A 6,989-nucleotide genomic window follows, 5' to 3' on the forward strand; every position below is an offset into this window, starting at 1 on the left:
GAACAGGAGGAGAACAGCCAGAGCCCTCCAAAATGACCTCCAGCTGGCTACTGGTGTGCATGTTACTGACCAAACTGTCAGAAACAGACTCCATGAGGGTGGCATGAGGGCCTGACGTCCTGTAGTGGGACCAGTGCTCACAGCCCAGCACCGTGCAGCTCGATTGGCATTTGCTAGAGAACACGAGAATTGGCAGGTTCAGCACTGGCGCCCCATTCTCTTCACGGATGAGAGCAGGTTCACATGTGTTAGATGTGAAAGAGTCTGAAGATGCTGTGGGGAACATCATGCTGCCCGCAACATCATCCAGCATGACCAGTTTGGCAGTAGGTCTCTGATGGTCTGGGAAGGATTATCTTGGAGGGTCTCTCAGACCTCCATGTGCTAGCCAACAGTCTTCTGGCTGATGAAGGCATTGATGCCATTGACTGATCCTCATGTTCCCCAGACATGAATCCAATTGAGAACCTCTGGGGCATTATATATCAGAGCATTCGAAGCTGCGAACAGACTGACCAGGAGCTCATAGATACCCTGATCCAGGCCTGGCAGGAGATCCTCTGAAACACAACATCCCAGATGCCGCGTGCATACAAGCATGTGAGGGCCATACATAATGCTCCCTTACATTATGAGTTGCTTTAATGAAATGCACGCAAATTGGATCAGCCTGTAATTTCAACTTTTTACTTTGATTTCCGAAGTGATTTTGAATTCAGCCCTCAATGGGTTGATCCTTTTGGTTTCCGCTGACTATTGTCAAATAATTTTGTTCTTAAGAAATTACACGATCCATTTTCAACTTGAATATTCCATTCATTGAGATCCAATGTGTGATTTAACTGTTCCTTTTTGAGCATAGTAATTTAAATGTACTAAACTGCATTAAAATGTGTAATTACAAATATGTTTAAATACAGTACATACAAGTTTCAGAAGATATGAAATTAAAATATAGTCGATCAAATATGCTTGTCAGTACATTCGGCAGTACACTTTAACCATATTAACCAAAGACAATAAATGTAATTATTAAATTACATATAAAGATGTACTTAAGTCTTACTGAAGCATGTTGAAGTTTAACTAATTGCATTTAATATGAATTCAAACTATAATACATTTTCACATACACACATTTAATACATATTATTTTAATTGCAAATTATTTCCAATTAAATGCCTGAAAATATTACATTCAGTTTACACTTAAATATCTTTTTTCAAGTATACAGTTGTATTGCACTTATATTCCATAATACTGTAAGTACTCTTTTTAAAAGCTATACTAAAGCATACTTTCTTTCTTTTTTTCTTGGAAAGAGAGCCAGAATTAGAGGTACAAGTTTCTCAAGTGCAATCGAAAGCAGTAAGAATGCATATTATTTGATTTTAGTCATGTTTGATCATGTGATATGCAAAAACTTTTTTAAAATTATTTAATGTTTGAGATTTGTGTTACCATAAATGATGTAGTATGTGTGCGTGCCTTGAAAAATGTTTTGATTTGATAGCAAATAAATGCACAAATTTACGTGTGTTCATCATACAAAGTAATTGTTTCACTTCAGAAGATTTAGAATATACCAGTTGAGTAATTTGGATTAATTTCACTCTACCGTTATGTCCATTTGGAGCTTGAAAGTTTGCGGTTGCATGCTGTAATATGGACAAAAAGTTTCTTCACAAAAGTTTAATCATCTGATTTACAATTAATGTTATTTTTCTTTTCTTCACACAATATCTGATGCTTCACATTAACATAATAGGCAATAATGTAATCCCACTACTCAGATGACTATGCATCATCAATATTATAGTATTCTCAATGTGGAGGCAGAGTTAGATTGCATGAATCTGGGTCTTAACGAAAACAGAACTCCATCACTTGGTTACAAGAGGAAAAATTGCTTTTGTGTCTCACCCTATTTGTTTGGGCCATTGCGGGCTGTAAAATCTGGTTTACTCTGAGGTCCCTCAGGAGAAGACATTTGGACAGGTTGTGTATGTGTGTTTCTGTTTGTTTTCTAGGGCGACACGTATGAATAGAATCTGTGAAACCACCTTGGCGGTGTAATTACAGAAATGTCAAATGAAAAATCTGTCCCAAACAGCTACATTAAAAGTCAGTGATGTATTTGAAATGTGCCATCTCCATTCAAATTAGGTATAATCATCTGAAAAATGTGAATTGTGCACTATATTTGAAGTATTCTAAATAAACAGACTACAATTTGATGAATGAAGTGGAGGTCCAGGTGAAGATTACCAGTAAATAATGACGTAAATTTCATTCTGTTGCTCACACAAAGTTATTGTATAGCTATAGAAGAAGAAAAATGTCTTAAAAAGAGATTATAAACATCAAACGTGGGATGTGGATGTGAAAGATTGTTCTAAAATCATGGAGTTGGTATTGAGAAACGATGATCACCCTAAGGGGACGTGGCTATTTTTTAGACCTTAGAGGCTTTTAAGTTTAAGAGATCAGGAATGTAACAAGGAGCCATTTAGACCCCTGAAAACAAATTCTAAGACTAAGCTGATTTCTAGTGAATAGAAATCCACTGAAGATAGTCTCTTCCTGATTCCAGTCAGTAGTATTATACTGTGTAATCTTGTGTCGTATAACAGTCAGTTAATCGGTCAGTTAGCAATTACATTAATTAATTGCACATGTATCATTTACATGTGTAAAGCCCTCTTTCAAAACAGCCGATCTAAATGAATGTCATGTTATCGGAATGAATAATTGAAGTGTTTTTACGTTCAGGTGTCAGCCATAAGATTACATTGCCAGGAAACAAACCAAAGTGACGTTCATACAGTTGCCTCCTTTGATAAGAGAATCAACTCCACAGCGTGCTGACAGTTTTCCTGGTCCTGTGATTGACAGTGCTCTCGAACCACAAATTATCTCTCCAACCAGTCCTGCAAGCCTTGGATAGATTGTTCTGTTACCTTTCACAAAACAATAGATGGAGCAGGGGCTTTTTCTCAGAGGAACCGAGAAAATAAGATGAGAATTGAAGTATGAGATCAAGTACGTGTAGATGACTCATTTTTTTCTTAAGCAACACTGTCCAGCAGCAACCTCCCAGCAAGACTCCCTTGAGCCCATTGTTCTCGTTGAGTTTCTAAAGTGAGGCATGTATATGATCAGGGTAAAACAATACAGATAAAAAGTTCAGTTGGCTATTTACACAAAAAAGTCACACACAAAAATATTGCTGTTAATGTAGTGTATTACCGTGTTGTTATTTTTTCAAGTAATGTAAAACTGTTTAAAAACACAAACCTGGTAAGACTTTGATGTGATTTGCTATTAATAAATAATACTGATTATGATAATAATCAAAAATATATATGATCATGAATTTGCTATTACTTTTAACTTCAATCCACGCTACATTTTAGCTCTGTATTTTGTAAAAATTGCAAAAACTCTAATGTGTGATCTAATGTCATGGACTTTCTAGTACAGGAATAATCACTGTAAATGTCAGTGAATATACTTATATGTGGATCTGGAAGACTTCAAGTGTTAAAGTAGATTATATCTTTAACTTTTGATTATATCTTTAACTCTTGATACATTGCTGTGGCAAAGAGAACATTGTCATTTGCTCCTTGAATGTCTTTGATATTCAGTTATTCATGCTTGGTAAAAAACGCCAGGTCGCATCAGGCATATGCATGATATTGATGATTTAAATAAGAAATCAAAGTGCATGCAATAATACAATCTGATTGAAGAGGGATCGCAATTATAAATAATTGCTGGTCTGAAGACAATGTGGGTGGATGCATTCAAAGGATCATGAAATACAATCAGTCACAGCATAATGTGTCATGTATTGCCAGAGCCTGGGATGGCCATTGTGAAAACAGGAGGGGAAAACAGAATAAGATGCACATGATACGCTTAGAAAAATTAATGCTTGAGTCTGATTTATGGAGTATACAGTTTAAGGATTTTTCACTTAGTATATTATTTTGCAGATCTGATCTGCATATAAATACAAAGGCTTTTCACACTTGAAATAGTTAACCCTAGATCATTCTAGACCTTGGCTAAATGGAATCCTGGGTTACTTTACTGTTTTTTTTTTGTTTTTTTTTTACTGTTTTTTCACATTGCTCTTAATTTGCAAATTTTTAACAATTTATCCCTGGTATTCATAAGCTGACGTTTCACACTGTATGTTCCTAACCCCCAGGGTTATTATTCTTATTTGCATATGCTGTGTCAGTGTCATTGATTGGACAAACGCAGCACACGACCTGTTTACATAAAGGCTCTGGCATCCTCATATTATCTAATGCCACCTGTACAGTCAAGTTTATCCTCAATGGATTTTTTGGACTATAAAGGTCAGAATGAAATAGCCTCTCCAATTCACATGTTTTCCATCAAGATTTGACATTTTTCCCTCACAGATGCTGAAACAACTGTTTAAACAATATTCAGTGTTTTGTGTGAACCGTACCTTTACCCAAGGTTAAAAACTGGGTTTAAAATGATTATTTAAAATTTTTCTTTAGTACAGTAAATAAGACTTCTGAAATCATGGTCCTTGGTGATTCATAAAATGCAAGTCAGCAGCTGCCCATTTTTGAGAATAAAAAAAAGCATATCAAGGAATTATACCCTATTTTAGGGTATTATTATTATTATTATTATTAGTATTGTATTAAATAACTTTGGCAAAGAAATCCCTGAAATATCCTGTAACCCTGAAATAGGCCACGTCTTGAAACAAGATGGGCTACTTTCATCAAAGCATAAACCAGTCATGGACTTCACTGTGAGCATAAAATGCTTTTGCCAGTTTTATTAGATTTCCTTTCACTCATAATTTAAGAAGACCAGTCACACTGGCAGGAAAAACAGAGCACCTCATAACTTGCCTTTATTACATCGATCTGTTTGGATCAAGTTTGATAAAAATGATATTATGCACTTTTTCTTGATTTAGTAAAATAATAACATTTTCTCTGTGAAGAATTTGTCCAAGAATAAAACGGAAATAGCTGACAAGGACTGGTGATCAAAAGTTGTTTCATATTCATTACTCAGTAACACTTCAGATTAAGGAACGCATATTTACTATTAACTAAGACTTTTTACCCAATAAACTCATAATTACTTCTTATTGAGAGTAAGATAATTGTTAGTTATGCTTAGTTATGGGGCAGGATTAAGGGATCTAGAATATGGTCATGCAGAATAGGGCATCAATATGTGCTTTATAAGTACTAATAAAGAGACAAAATGCTAGTAGTAGTGAAAGAAAGAAAGAAAGAAAATAACACTTTTATTTGGATGCATTAAATTGTTTAAAAGTGTCAGTAAAGACATTCATAATGTCACAGAAGCTTTTTATTTCAGCCAAATGCTTATTTTGAACTTTCTATTCATCAAATAATCCTGAAAGAATTTGTTAACAACTGTTTTAAACATTGATAATAATCAGAAATATTTCTTAAACAGCAAATTAGAATGATTTCTGAAGGATCATGTGACACCGAAGACTTGCGTAATGATGCTGAAAATTCATCTTTGCCAACACCGGAATAAATGTCATTCATTCATTCACTCACTCATTCATTCTGCTGTATTTTGGATTAAATAAATATAGCCTTGGTGATGTCAAGCACGGCTACTGTGAGGAGCACGGAGCGAGGAATGAGGAGACGTGGAGAATACTTCAAAAAAAGATACTTTAATTACCATCCAGTGGAACAAGGAAACCAGGAACACACACGTAGCGAGGAAGAAAACATTCAAAACCGGAGAACAGGAACTAAGAACAGGAAACACTTTAAATACACATGACAAGGCGAGGGGATGACGAGAAAGACCTGGGAACGATACACATAATTACACGTGGAAAAACTGGGTCATGGAACACGTGGGGAGCTAAACACAAGACACAGGATTGACATTATTCCCCCCTCCCGGAAGGCACGTCCACGCGCCTCATAACAACCAACGGGGAGGGGGGTTGGTTGCTCTGGCTTTTATTTGGATGCATTAAATTGTTTAAAAGTGTCAGTAAAGACATTCATAATGTCACAGAAGCTTTTTATTTCAGCCAAATGCTTATTTTGAACTTTCTATTCATCAAATAATCCTGAAAGAATTTGTTAACAACTGTTTTAAACATTGATAATAATCAGAAATATTTCTTAAACAGCAAATTAGAATGATTTCTGAAGGATCATGTGACACCGAAGACTTGCGTAATGATGCTGAAAATTCATCTTTGCCAACACCGGAATAGATGTCATTCATTCATTCACTCACTCACTCATTCATTCTGCTGTATTTTGGATTAAATAAATATAGCCTTGGTGATGTCAAGCACCGCTACTGTGAGGAGCACGGAGCGAGGAACGAGGAGACGTGGAGAATACTTCAAACAAAGATACTTTAATTACCATCCAGTGGAACAAGGAAACCAGGAACACACACGTAGCGAGGAAGAAAACATTCAAAACTGGAGAACAGGAACTAAGAACAGGAAACACTTTAAATACACATGACAAGGCGAGGGGATGACGAGAAAGACCTGGGAACGATACACATAATTACACGTGGAAAAACTGGGTCATGGAACACGTGGGGAGCTAAACACAAGACACAGGATTGACATTATTCCCCCCTCCCGGAAGGCACGTCCACGCGCCTCATAACAACCAACGGGGAGGGGGGTTGGTTGCTCTGGAGGCCTCTCAGGACAGGCTTGCAGGGACGGACGGCCTCCAGGGCGGTACCCGTTCTGGGACCCATGGCGGATCAGGTAGACTATGGAGCCATGGTGGAACAGGCAGCTCGGGGAGCCATGGCAGATCAGGCAGCCCCCCCAAAAAAAAATCCTTGGGGAGAATGTCGGTTTCAGAGGCCCTCTGTAGGCCTAACTCGGGAGCTGTGGCCCTCCCTGGGCTTGACCTGGGGACTGGAGCCCTCCTTGGGCTGGACATGG

Source organism: Sinocyclocheilus grahami, unplaced genomic scaffold, assembly GCF_001515645.1.
Source record: "Sinocyclocheilus grahami isolate Dianchi unplaced genomic scaffold, SAMN03320097.WGS_v1.1 scaffold39.1, whole genome shotgun sequence".
Classification (NCBI taxonomy): Eukaryota; Metazoa; Chordata; class Actinopteri; order Cypriniformes; family Cyprinidae; genus Sinocyclocheilus; species Sinocyclocheilus grahami.